The sequence below is a fragment of the Leptonychotes weddellii genome, chromosome X, assembly GCF_054177405.1.
Source record: "Leptonychotes weddellii isolate Sample4059 chromosome X, ASM5417740v2, whole genome shotgun sequence".
Lineage (NCBI taxonomy): Eukaryota > Metazoa > Chordata > Mammalia > Carnivora > Phocidae > Leptonychotes > Leptonychotes weddellii.
In genome coordinates, this window is record NC_138385.1 from 56,007,886 (window position 1) to 56,022,132 (window position 14,247).

The window sequence follows — 14,247 nt, forward strand, 5'->3', positions numbered from 1 at the left end:
GCTGTTCAAGTCTAAAGGCTATCTGCTAGCAGAATTCTCTCTTGCTTGGGGAAGGTTAGTCTTTTCTTCTATTCAGGACTTCAACTGACGGATGAGGCCACCCACATTATGGCAGGTAACCTGCTTTACTCAAAATCCACAGATTTAAATGTTAATCGCACCCAAAAACACCCTCACAGAAACATCCAGAATAACATTCGACCACATATCTGGGCATCATGGTCCAGACAAGTTGGCACATAAAATTAACCATCACGTCCTCTAAGAGTGTAGGGTGAGGGAAATAGAGCCTCAGAATGCTAGCCTCAAGTGGATGGATACACTAGAGGTCTCCAAATTTCGCTTTTACCACTTCTGAGGAACTGCTTATGAACTGGGAAGTTCAGACAAATAGGTAGGCCCAGGACTCTAAGTATTTTATAGGATTCAAAATTTACAACTTGCGCCTCCTTTTAAAATTTCTCTTCAAATGGGACCACTGTAGATTAGGGAAGTTTTGTCAAAAGGAAGAGAAGTGGAAAGAGCAAGTAACTCCATCTGCAAGAATTATTATCGAGGTCAGACCTCATTTTTACACTACTTAAAAAATGAACGCTGTCCATTTATTTAAAAAGATAAAGATGATAATTAGAAACATGGAAAAATAGTTAAGATGACACATTGTTACAGCTTATAAAAATAAAAATATCGATGTTAAAACATTACATGTTTAAACAAAAATGTAAAAAACACAAAGATATGCTAATGGCATGAGGTTTGTTTTTGGAGTAATGAAAAATTCTAAAATCGTGGTGATGGCTGTACAACTCTGTGAACACACTAAAATCCATTGCATTGTACACCTTAAGTTGGTGCATTGTATGGCACAAAATTATATCTCAATAAAACTTAACAACAACGACGAAAAGAACACAAAGAGCAAATAAAGGTAGCCAACGGGGAGACTTGGCAAGGAAACGGTGAGCTAAGAATAGGAATGGGATTGACGAAGGAAGGATGAGCTGCAGAAGGGATGGTGATGGAGGCCGGTGGGACCAAGGGGAGGAGAGGTGGAAGAAGCAGGATGGGCTAGGGCCCTGGGCCCTGGGGAAAAGGTGAAGAAGGCCCGAGGGTTAACCTCTGAAAGGCGGTAATGGGTGGGGGTGGAGAGAAGAGGGCGTACTCCGCGCATGCGCCAGAAGCATACTGCGGCGGTCCCGGAGAGGCCGTGCTTTAACTGGCGTCCTCGCTGCGGCTGGAGGCGCCCCTGGTTCTCTTTCGCCTGTCCACTTCTACCTTGGCCTGTGCAGCCACCCTAGATCCGCGAACTTTGTGCCGCCGCTCCCTCTACCCTGTCTTGCGGCGGCCAGCGCTAAGAATTCACGCTACGACACTCGGTTCAGCCAGGAGGTAGGAGAAGAACATGGAGGGCGGGGGAGGGAACTCGGGACGGAGAGATTCTTGATCTGTGTATTCTCCCGGTTCACGAGAGGAAAAAGCGGGGGACAGCATGGGTGTCAAGCCTACAAAAGGATGTTGAGCGTTTACTTCCCATTGTGAAAGGATACAGACTCTAATCAGGGTTGAGGCACATGAGCGTCATTGTTTTCATAACGTTCTGTTTAAAGATTTGGGGTTCCTCTTACGTAGCAGAAGGTGTATTTAAAGGATGGGCCTTAGTACTAGGCTCATCCAATTATGAGAGCTTTCTTTGCCTTTGTTCCGGGTGGTGGGTCTTACTAACGGAGTCTGAGGGTACTCCAGCTCCTCCCTGGGGGCCGGGGCGAATTCCATCTACATTTGCTCTCTGCGGTCACCTGCAGTGTTTCCACTTCCCTAGTGTATCACACGTAACTCCCATTAGGAGATGCTCGTGGTGTCTCTCCTTGAGTAGTGGGGCACAGCTATGGCGAGAAACACGTCCAGATGGCGTCAGGCATGTGTATAAGAAGCGGAGGAGGGAGGGCAGGGAATTGGAGAGGACGGCCTTGGTGCGCATGTGTATTTGAGAGGTTGGGGAGGCGCGGGATCGCGCACGTCTATTTGAGAAGGCCTGATGCGAGGGGGAAGGGGCCCCAGTTGGGGAGAGTGGGCGGTAAGCACGCGCAAGCTTGGGGCGTTGCGGGGTGGGGGCGGTGTCGAAAGCGTAGCTAAGAAAGCAAAGTTTCTAGTACACAGTTGGCAGCGGCAGTAGGGAGGGAAAGTGAAGGCGCGCATGCGTATTTGAGACGACATTGTGACGGTTGGCTTTAGGAGGAGAGAGGAGCGCAAGCGTATTTCACACAGAATGACGGGGAGGGGAGGCGCGCGCCGTAGGTGTAATTAAGATTGCAAAATGGCGAGGGGGGAGGTAAGTTGTCTTTGCTTGGCCGTCTTGGGCTGGGGGCCCTGCAGAGAAGTAGAATCTGCCTTTCTGGTTGGGTGAGGGCATCTGCCGAGCGGGAGATGTCCTAGGCTGTGGCCAAATCCACAAGAAATTAACCCAGAATCTTAGCCTTTCACTGGCCTATTGATACATGGGTTTGAAAATGCCGAGGCGATGATGACTGTCCAAAAGGTTTCGGCAGCTGGCTGTGTGTAGGAAATGGGTAAAATGGGACCACTGGAGCTAGGCCACATTCCGGCAATACACATTTGGAGGGCCCTCTGTCAGACTTTGGGCCGCTGTACTCGGCTCTGGACACATTCTCTCATCCCATCAGAGTAGCAGAACACAGTGATTGCGGTATTGTTAGAATCTACTGTTAATGTTAGGCAGAAGCTCTTGATGTCCCCCACTGCAGAATATTGGTGTGAGGATTTGGCTGTGTTTCCAAGTGCTTGTTACACTTTAAACCTAGGCTTTGGGCAAATGGTAATGATGGTATGAAGGTGACCTTTCCTCCAAATTATTTTTTTCTGTAAAACTTTAGCCTAGGGAGAAGGTTTTTTGAGGTAGCCGTACTTGTGGATCTCAGAGGGCTTCAGTGAGGATCTACTGTAAATCGCTAAAACTAATAGTTTATCACTTAAATATGTAGCACAAAGGGCACAGGATTCAAAATAGAAGAGACCGTTCTTGCCCAGTAATCCTAGCTGTGATCTCATACTGGTCCTTTTCCTTCTCTAAGCCCGTTTCGCTATAGTAATAATTATATTTAAACGTCTATAGCACTTAAAACTATAATGCCAGGTACTGGTCTAAGTGCTTTTACATGTGCCCTAACTCATTTAGTACTCTCGACAATCTTAAGAAATAGCAGTACCATTATTCATATTTTACAAATGAGAAATGTGGGGGACACAAGATTAAGTGGTTTGTCCAAGGCTTTACATCCATTTGAATGGCTGAAACTGGATTTTTATCCAGGTTGTGTGACTCCATAATTCTGTGCTCTTAAACATTATGCTTTATTCCCCTGAAATGAGGGTTCAAAATTTAAAGGACCCTTCCTTTATGATTTCAGATTTTGTTTGTAATTTACCTGTGCTGTTTAAGAAAGGAGACCTGTTTGCTCTTGGCTGCTTTTTACTCCGTGCATTGTACAGGGTTACAGCTGTAGAAGACAAAAAGTAAAGAATTGTTGATTTGGAGCCTACCGGGGTGGCCATCCTTATCTACCCTTGTCTTCTATGCTTTTTGTTCTGCAGAGGGTTTAAAATGGCCGACTGCGGCAGGCTGGACACACCCTTCTTGTTTTGCCTGATTTGAGATCTGGTCAAATGCTTTGAGACAGCGGTCTTTTGCTGCAGTAGAGATTTTTTTTTCTTACCCATTATTAATATTTCGGTGTGTTAATACAAATGTCCAATAGTAAAGGAAAGGTTCTTGGTTTTTTCTTATAATAAAAGACTGAAAATACATGCATTTCTTTTACTGTTGGTTAGGATGGATTCACTGAAGTGCAATTACTGTCAATGTTTTTAACACTCCTTATGTATTGACAGATTTCATTCTGAAAAGGTCGTACCAATTTTTACTCACAAGCATTGAGTCGTGTTTGTTTTGAAAACTATATGTTACGGATAACAACCAGTATTATTTTAATTTTGCATTTCTTTGATTATTAGGGAGTTTGGACTCCTTTTTCCTCCATATACTTCTTAGCAGTTTCATTTTCTTTCATGTGATGTTAGTTCAGGTCTTATACTGATTTATCTGTTGCAGTTTTAGTTTACTGTTACTGTTATCTATTTGAAAGTGTTCTTCAAATTAAGGCTATTACTCGAATTTCTGCAGCGTTACATATTCCAGGTTATTGTTTGCCTTTTAATTTTTGTTTTTAAATTTGGGGTTAGAGATTCGAAAGCAAGTGGTCAAATCTCTATCTTCTGTTTTGTGATTTTTCTTCCATTGTTTAAGTTTGAATAGTTCTCTCAATCTAGAAATTTGGTAAATATTCATTGTAGCTTTGTTTGAGGGTAACCATCAAGTTTGCGGAAAAAGGATCTGTAATTTCACCACCCAGAGATAACCCAGTGTTTATAAATGTGTTCACGTCTTTTCATTCCCTGCATTTTTTTACAGTTGATCATATATTTGTACTATTTTATGTTGGGTTTTGAGTTTAACATTATAACATGCATTTTTCCACGTTAAACATTCTTGCAATTGTCATATAATGGTTTCATGATACCTTGATGTCTGGAAATATTTTTAAATTTTCAGTATTTTAAATGATGTAATGAATGTCTTTTCATTTTCATTTAGTTTTTATTGTTTATCTATTTTGAGTTATTTCTTTATAGAATAGAATTCCAGAATTAGAATCGTTCATCAAAAAGTTTGAACGTTGTAAAGACTTGCTATAGTAACGTTCGAAAAAATTATGTCATTTTTTCTGTACCCAGTTATTTAGGTATTTAGAAAAATCTTTTTTGCTACCTTATATGTAAGAGAATGGTATCTTTGTTTTACCATCCATTTCTCTGATTCCTGGTGAGGCTGGATTCTCAAATGTTAATTATTAGCTCTTCTCTTTGTGAACTATTCGATTTGGGTCTGAATGTTATGTATTTGTAAGAGCTCTCTATTATGTGTGCTGTAAAAGGATCTATTATCCCTTGTTATTTATTGCAAATGACAAATGCGATTTGTTGCACATACACTCCCGGTATATGTTGCCATTGAGTCTTAAGAAATGTTTGTGATTCCAAGGACAACTGCTTCGTGGGATACATGTCAGATTCTTGATAGCCATTTTGAGATAACATTTGTCTGTCCTTTAAATAGATAGCCATGTCTTTTTATTTAAAAAGAGAGCACTCTTGAGTGCTGCATAGCATTGGTACGTCCTGGCTATGGGTGTGGAAAGAAGACATGGCAACATTTTGTCCCTAATAAGAAACCAGCTTAGACAAGACACAAAACAATAGAGCCCTCTCCCCCATCCATTCTGGGACTGATCTTATTTTGAATACTTAGGAGTGATCTGGAGGAGGATATGTACATAGTGTAATGTCCACATTTATAGATAACACTAAGCTCTTTGGAGGTGTAAAATGCTAGGAGGAACAAACTGCAACGCCTGAGAAGGCATTGTGAGTGTGGGCTGACAGTGGCAGAATGGAACAGTGTAGGCAAGAGCAATATGATGACTTTAGGGGGAAATAGCATGTTAAGCATATAAAAGTGGCCTCGGAGACATTGGGTCCCAAGACGGGGATCTCAGTGTAAATGGCAGCAATCTATTGATGTCATCAGCTCAGTTTGCTGGTGCAGAGACGGAAGAGCCATTAAAACCCTAGGCCTTATTAGGAACGGTATGGGACACAGGAAAAAGTCCATCCTGTCTTTGTATAAAACCATCTGAACCAAATGACTAGTTAACACTAGTAATCTCTCTTCAAGGAGTCTCTTACTATCACTCAATGTTGAAAAGTGGTTGGGAAGAGTGTATTACCTCCTTGTTTCATTTTTCTTATTTATTTTGTTATTTATGAATGGGTAATTTAGAATAGATATTCTTAAAGGTTTTGGGGTGAGGTGTCTTAGAAGGTTTCCTGAAACTGGGTCTTTTATTTGTGGTTCAGAGAATCTGTTTAATTTTATTTATTAAGTAAACCTCTCTAAATTATCATTCCCAATACATGGGCTCTGTACTATCTCATATATTTAATAACATTCTAATTTTTACTTTTTCAGTGAAGGGTAGGGATTATAGGATTTAGAGGTGCCAAGTGATTTGTTACTTACCGCTTTTTGCTGTCCAGTTACACTGGGTTAATCCAGGTAGTCGTTAGCCCCCATTTTTCAGCATTTTGTTAGTTGCAGATGTTAAACGAGGCTTATTGTGTGTGGGGGGGAGGTTGACAGATGTATAATAAGCAAAACAAAACAACAGAGCTTGTATTGTAGAGGAGGTGGTTGAGAAGATCCTTAACAGGATGGCTCTGCCCATCCTAAGCGTGGGAGTTCCCAAACCCATCTCTGATCAGGAGTTAGGGAGAGCGTGGGTATTTGAAATAGCCTAAAAGCCTTTAACCTTTGATTTCTACAATTTGTTCCTTCTCTCTCTTGATGTTACAGCCAGCAGCAGCCTGGAGCAGCGCCCCCTGGAAAGAAATTTTACATCGGCCATTATAATACAACCTGATAAGTGTTGTAGCACTTACCAGGTTGTATTGTAATTGTCTGTGTATATGCCTGTCTCCCTTCCTGTGTTCTCAGTTAGACTGTAAGCTCCTTGAGGGCAGGGACATTGTCTTCTCCAGAGCCCAGCCTGGCACATTAGTAGGCCTCAGTAAATGTTTATTGGATGAATAAATGAATGAGTCATCAACAAACATTTATCGTGTGCCTGCTAAGGTGATCTCCACAGGCTCTGGACTGTCAACTGTTTATTCAAAATGCATGTGGTCAGAAACGTGCTATTTCTTTGTGGTTATGCATCTAAAGAGTTTTTCTGAGATAATGTTGTTTTTGTGTTTGGATTTCAGTCCTTGGTATTTACAGATGTTGCTAGTGTTGCAGCTGCTGACACACTCTTCCTTGGTGGGACCTGGGTGGTAGCTGCCAGATAAGGAGCCTCATCCTCATTGCCCAGTGTTCGCTATCTGTAGACTCACCCCCTTTCCACTTCTCCTCAGGTCATCCTTCAAATGGTGTTCCTAGGTAGGGCTGCACGTTCTAGATCAGGGGTAGGCAAATGCAGCCCATGGACTGCCTGGTTTTGCAAATAAAGTTCTTCTGGAACACATGTTATTTGTTGATATTTTGTCTGAGGCCTTTCCGGCCTGCAACAGCGATGTTGAATGACTACATCAGAGACCTGGTGGCCCATAAAGCCTGTCCTTTACCGAAAAAGATTGCCTGCCCAGCTTTGGATCATTACTCGACTGTGATGGTTTCATATGCCTCTCCATTCACCAAAGATATTTTTAACGTCTCAGAAACTCATTTATTTACCTCATTCATTATTGCTTATAACAGGTCTTTTTCCTATTTTACAGGTGGGCCAGCTAGAACACACCTCAAACTAGATTGATTATAAGGCCTCCACCAGGGTCTGACAGTTAGTCAGTTATACCATGTACTTCAGCATCAAGTTTGGAGCTTCATCTCTAGAAATTCCTTTTGTTAAATCCTAACCTGAAGACCGTGGCCATATCATACCTTGGTGCCTTATCCCTTGCCCCCCCCCCCTTCCTGCACAGGTCTTTGCAATGAGAATATGGAAAGTAACAAGTTAATGTGAGCTAAGGCAGAAAGGTAGGTAGGCCAAGGCAAATGTTTACGGGGTCTGAATGCTAATACACAAAGAAATGGGATTTCTGAAATACTCACTTACTTAGACTTCATACAGTTAGGGAGCCTGGACTTCCAAGAGCTTAGGGCCTTCCCCTTTACCCTCTCTAACCTTCCACACATTGTCTTGGAAACCTGCCTGTGGGTGTATTGTGATTCATTTCATGTCATTAAAAAGTTGAGAGCTCCCAAGTCCAATTCAAGAAAGCTAGATCTAAAAAACAAACAAACAAAAAGGAAAGAATATAGGATAGTCTCATTCTAGGAGTAAAATGGTGGGAAAGGCCCTTACAGCATTGTTTTTCAAGCTGCTTGTTGGATTTTCCCCAGCATTTTATTGTGAAAAATTTTAAATGTACGTATAGAAAAGTTGAAGAACTGTACATTGAAAATCCATCTACCTACCATCTGGATGTTGCAATTAACATTTTGCTATATTTGCTTTATTGTGTATTATCCATCTTTGTCGGATAGGTTTTTTAAATGCTTGTGGTGGTGTCCATTTTGAGCTCATCTGTATCTGACCCACATGGTACTGAAAAGGAGTTTCTTTTTATTCTTATCTGTATTTCCCAAGTGGGAATGGATACTACTGCAGCCTAACTATGTATAAGCAGATCTGCCTGGTAGTGAGATTCCAGGGAGAGAAACCATTTGATGCCTGAAAGAAAATGTTTACAGCTCACTGTTTACTGGAAATGGTAGGACAAGAAAAGATGGAAGTCCAGGTCCAGTGTCAGTGAATCTTTCCAATCAAATATTGCCCTACACTTCATTCACTTCACTGCCTGGGGGGAGGGGAACAGGTCGTTTTCTGAGCAGCTTCTGCTTGGTTCTTAGACTTGAAGGAAAAACAACAAAGTCACATCAGAATGCCCCCTAGGTGATTAAGGATTAGCACAACTCCTTGGAATTTTAGCAGATGGATTTTTAATTTGGAATACTGTCGAATCATATTCTTTAGGACCTTTTCTATTAGCAGTAGCCGCAGAGTCAATTTGGGAAGCAACCACGAACTGAAATCTTAATTTCTCTTCATCATGAACATGATAATGGTAAACGTTACCTGTTTGTGTCTGTCTCCCTTCATTTAAGCTCAAGGGCAGAGACTGTATCGTACTCATCTTTGTAATTCTCATAGTAATAAATGTTTGAATCATTGAAAATGTATTGTTGCATTTAATACCTATCACATGGGCAAATTTAAAAAAAAATGTTATACTGATGTTGGTGGGGTTATCCAGTTTCAGTATAATCCTTTGTAGGGGCAGTTTGGTAATATATAATGTGGCAGAATAAAAATTGTATGTCTTTTTGACCACACAGTTTCATTTTTAGGGATATACCCCAAAATATTCTAAAGAAATCCGAAAGAAATATTCTAAGAGATGTAGTTATGGGAATGTTTACAATGTTCATAGCAATAAAAAATGGAAAAAAAACTTACCTCTTCATGAATAATCATTTGGGTAGATATATTTTGATGTATTCATGTAATATTACAACATGGCATTAAAAGTAAAAATAGTCTCGTAGACGAGTATTTTACTTGGAAAGATGTATCAAGTATATTAATTAAAAAAAAGCTAGAGGGCAATAGTATGGTTTTCATCCAGTTTTTGTGAAATAAAAATTCATGTTTGTTTGTGTACGTGAAAGTAATTGGGAGAACATACCCCGAGTGTTAAACTTTCTGGGATTCTGGGATTTTTTTACTTTCCATCCTTAATATATTTCTGGAACTTTTTTCACGGTGTGCATTTATGACTTTCACAGTTAGACAAACATGGAAAGTATTTCCATTTTGAAATTTGTTGACCTAAACAGAAGTGGAATAAATTGGGCAGCAAGGGGGCTGGAAACTGGAGTAGTTTAGTTTAGTTTAGTTTAGAAGAGAGCTAGGTGGAGTGGGAGAAGGGAATGGAAATAAGATCTCTGTCTTCAGAGAGAGGTACTAACTACCAACTACTCTATTCTTGGCTCCTTAGTGCAGGCATTTCATGGTAAGGTGCCTACACTGACATTTGCCATTTATTTCCCAATTACGCCCGGTACAAATTTCTCTCCCCTTCTTGTCCCTCTGGGCTGTAATAAGCTCAGGAATTGCCGGCGGCAGCTGCTGCTTGTACGTGTGCGGATCGTGCTCTAGTAACAGCTGCTTTACTTTATCCAGTAAAGAGATGGCTCAGACTCATCAAGTCTCCTGCTCCCCTTCCCCAGTGCTTGGCAGCGTGAAATCTTCCCCACTTGCAGCGGGAGAGCTTTCTGCCAGGCTCTCAGGATTAGTAGTAGATTCTAAGACATTTTTGCTGATGGGGAATGCAGTAGTTAAAAATGAGCCCTGAGAAACTGCTCCTTGAATTTTCCTGGGGTTCAAGGGTTGTCTGCCTCTCACTGGGTAACAGGAAACCTAGTTGCATTTGCTGGTACTGCCAGCATCTAATGATTTTAATAGCTTGGGCTTTGGGCCATTGCTGAATTGCCAGATTTCTGGGTTGCTTTTCATGCTAAGCAGCTAGGGACTGGGGAACTTAGTGGCGTTAGGCTGCTTTCTTAGAAAGAAAGGACCCCTGGGGATCTTTGGCTTATCCTGTGTGGGTCTTAGGTCTCAGAGTCCCAATCCTTCCTAGTGGTTGAGTCTTGGGAGATAGGGGAGTAACCATTGCCTCACCTAGCTCCCTTTGATCATTTTGATAACCTGGGCAGCGGATAAGGCAATAGGTACATTTAATTCCTTTCGCACACAGGTAAAGTGAGTCCTGGTGGGAGTTGAGATTGTGAATGACAGGCCTTGGCCCAGAGCCCATACCTTTCCTCATTAGTGTGAACCAAATGCCATCCAGTGACTAGATGGAGGTTTCATCCACTTTTAGGGAGCTCTTTTTAGCCAGGATTACAGAATGGAGGGTCATAACTGCCAGACAGAAAAGGGCCCCTAAGAAATCAAGTTTACCCCCACTCCGAGGTAGGGATATTGAAGTCTAAAGAGGGAAAGACTTGCAGGCAGCTAGGCAGATCAGCATGAGTTAATATCTGAGTTCTAACACTTTGCTATAGCCAGTTACTTGGTGTCTCTGTACCCGAGTTACCACATTTAAAATGGATACACGGATTCTTACTAACTAATAATTGTAGGCATTGCAACCGTCTGCCAGATAAAGAAGAGAGCAAAATCTGAGGTCCATGGTGTGGGCTGGATGACTTGACCAAGGTGGTAAAAGTAAATTCGAAGCTGTATCTCAAACCTTGGCTATTCTGTCTTAACATTTCTTTCTTCTTCCTTCTCTCTATCCTACAGGTGACACCCAAGTGTGATCAGAAGCCATGCCACTGGTGAAGAGGTATATTGAGCCCCGCCTGGCCCAGTGAGGTTACCTGAGAATTGGGAGAGGCTTAGATCAACATCCTGCACATCCTGTTATCAAATCATTGTGAAGTCTTGGTAAGTGGCTAGTGGCTTTGGCAGGCTAGCCCAGTTGGTGGGAAGGGGCAGGGAAGGTGGTCTTAGTAGGTATTAGGTGATTACTTGATAGTTTCCCCATCATGGTATGAATAAAAAAGGTCTTAAAATGTTCAGACTACACTAGAAAATAATGAGCCTAACCTTTCATTTTTTTCATTCTCCCATTTTTGCAGATGGGCGAATTGCTTATCTTGCCCAAGATTATAGCTAGTTGATGTAGGAAGTGGATTTGAATGTAAGCCAGTACTGTGTCTTCTACCCAGTGCTTCCTCTAGGTCCCATTTGAGTCCAAGGAGGCCGTGTGAGACAGAAATGTTTTTTATTCCACACCGAAAGATTTTTATAATAGCCTCTGAGGTGGTTCTTGCCCAATGAAGTAAATGTTCATGGTGTAAAAAATTTTTATGCAGAAAATCACCTGGGATGCCTGTTAAAAATGCAGATCCCTGGGCAGCCAGAAACCTTGTCATTGGTCAAGAGCAACGCTAAGACCTACCTGTCACTTATATTGAGGCTTCCTGCCCAGTGGGTTCATCAGCAAGCCAGAACGAATCACCATTGCCATGGTTGTCCTTGTGAGGCAGTTGGGAAGCCTTGGTAAGTCGCCGGTGGTTTGGGTGGGGGTCCCCCAGTTGGGGGTAGAGAAGAGATGGTTGTGATGCAGCGCTTTTTCCCTTCCTTAGACAGTTATTAAGTGCTCACTAGTTGCCAGAGACTATTCTAGATATTAACAGAGTTCTGCCATCGTGGAACTTTGATTCTTGTGAGAATAGACAAAGGAATAAAGAACGAGTAAAAGCAGAAAGTATCATAAATGTTGAAGTTTTTCCATTACGGTATGAAAATTGTGTTAAAAATGGGTAGGTTAGACTAAGCAACACCTTGTGTTTTTTCCCCACTTCCCATTCTCCCTTTTTTGTTTTAAGATTTTATTTATTTATTTGGGGGAGAGAGAGGGAGAGCAAATGAGCACGCACAAGTTGGGGAAGGGGCAGAGGGAGAAGGAGAGAGAATCTCAAGCAGACTCTGCACTGAGCGTGGCGCTCGACGTGGGGCTCGATCCCACGACCCTGGGATCATGACCTGAGCCAAAATCAAGAGTCGGATGCTTAATTGCCTGAGCCACCTAGACTCCCCCGACCCATTTTCCCTTTTAATACTTGCCAGCCACTGTCTTTCAGTACATTGGAGGCTGAGCAAGGTGAGTATGGGGCGGTCATAGATGATGAAAGCAATCTTCTTCCTTTTTGTAACCCCTCACTAGGCTGAATTGGGAAGGATGTCTTTCGGAAAGTGTTTGAGAGAGTCTGCCAGTTCTTCCACACGAGTGAACATGTAGCAGAAGAGGGGGTCCTCTCGGTGATTAAGGTAACACAGTGATTAGGTAAATAGGGGAGGAAAGGATGACTGCCCTGACTCCTGTCAGGGAGGCTCGTAGAAATGTCCTTTCCAGGGGCCAGTACCTTTAAAGCCTGCAGTTTATTCCGTCGTACATCCTCCTCAAAACAGTTGGGGTAAATTACATGCTTACCCAGTCTGTGATCACCCCTGCAAAGGATCAGGACTGAAACGGTTCCCAACTAAACTGGGTCGCATAAGTTACATGTCACAGATAATATCAACATGACACTAATTATTCTCCCCTTATGGGGAGAGTCTATTCTTTCTAACCAGATTTGTTGGGAGTTTTTATCAGACAGTGGAGGTACATACATCTTGTCAAAAGTCAGCTCATAGCAGAGGCTCATCATTTCAGCAGCAGCCAAGTATATAGCACTTTGGGTTACTAATTTCAGAGGCAGCAGGGTCTTCTGGATTGCATTTAAACCAGCTGGACTAGTATTCATTTTTGGCTCCTAAGGGGTCCAGCCCCTGATAGGCTCCAGGGAGCACTTAAATGATCCAGAGTTAAAGTGGGCAGCATATATAGTATGACCAACCCTGGGCTATCTCTGTAGAGGCCCACCCCTACTCTAAGCTTTTTTAAAGAATGCCAGATCATTCCTTGGTGTCTGCCATTTTTCATAAAAGTAATAAAGGTCACCTTTTCCCGTGAGGATGGTCTTGAGATGGTGCCTTCATAGCATAAGGTTCCCCATATGATCTCTGGAATACTTGGATAATTCCTACTGACAGAATTGGATAATTAGCCTGTGCTGGGAACCTGAATGATAGGAAAATTGTCTTTTCCCTAAGGAGAAGCCTGGGATAGCCATTCATACAAAGGGAGTTCCCATATTCCATGTCCTTCACGAGAGAGAGAGAGAGCACAAGCAAGGGGAGTGGCAGGCAGAGGGAGAGGAAGAGGCAGGCTCCCCACTGAGCCGGGACCCCGATGCAGGACTCGATCCCAGGCCCCTAGGATCAGGACCTGAGCCAAAGGCAGACGCTTAACCGACCAAGCCACCCAGGCGTCCCCCTTCACAGCTTATTTTAAAATGACATTGGTCTTGTATAAGGATATGAATGTTAGCATGCTGTCAAAAACCAAGTCTTCTTGTCTCTTTCTCTATATGGGCCAAAAGGGATCATATAAATCTGGCTTTTGCTATCTGAACCTCAGTTCTTTCCCTAGGGTTTCCCTCTTCCCATTATCTGCTCTTTATTTTTGTGACAACAAGTCTGTTGTGGTTTTCTTTTTTTTTTTTTCTTTCTCTCTCTTGTCGTTCTCTTTAGGCTAGCCATCACCCCTGTAGTAGCACCCACGCACGACTTGTGAAAATTTTCTGCCGGAGGTCATAGAACAGTAACAGTGATTAGCAGTTAATTATAGGTGCCTTTTATGTTCTAGGCAAGGGCTTTGCATGTATTTGTCATCTCATTTTAACTTAACGGTCACCCTGGGAAGGGTGATTTGTTCCTACTTTACAGACAGTACAGCTGAGCCCCAGAGAGGTGGTGTCGCCAGCATGCCACAGGGAGCCAGTGGCGGAGCTGTATGTGTCACACTCCAAAGATCTGAACTACCTTCCTGTCCTTGAAGCACTAGATGTGAGGAGTGTGTTCTTCATTGTTGGGACTTCCTGCCGCCTCATGGGGCCCTTGTCACTGTCTTCTTCCGGGACACGGGGGCACACGT

At 42.5% G+C, this 14,247-nt stretch overlaps 1 protein-coding gene and 1 long non-coding RNA gene across 5 annotated transcripts in view; one reads left to right on the top strand and one right to left on the bottom strand.

Annotated features, from left to right (window-relative positions):
* The window catches only part of LOC115941091 (uncharacterized), a 448,023-nt gene that overhangs the window by 257,645 nt on the left and 176,131 nt on the right, over window positions 1-14,247 (bottom strand). The gene's annotated exons all lie outside the window — the stretch shown is intronic.
* The window catches only part of LOC102750724 (uncharacterized), a 25,502-nt gene continuing 12,416 nt past the window's right edge, over window positions 1,162-14,247 (top strand). Inside the window, exons 1-4 of one of the 3 annotated variants that reach the window (XR_014141281.1) lie at window positions 1,162-1,389; window positions 11,004-11,147; window positions 11,579-11,765; window positions 12,433-12,536. This is a non-coding gene — a long non-coding RNA (uncharacterized LOC102750724). The remainder of the gene's footprint in view (window positions 1,390-11,003; window positions 11,148-11,578; window positions 11,766-12,432; window positions 12,537-14,247) is intronic. The other 2 variants (XR_014141279.1, XR_014141280.1) reach the window with 2 other exon arrangements.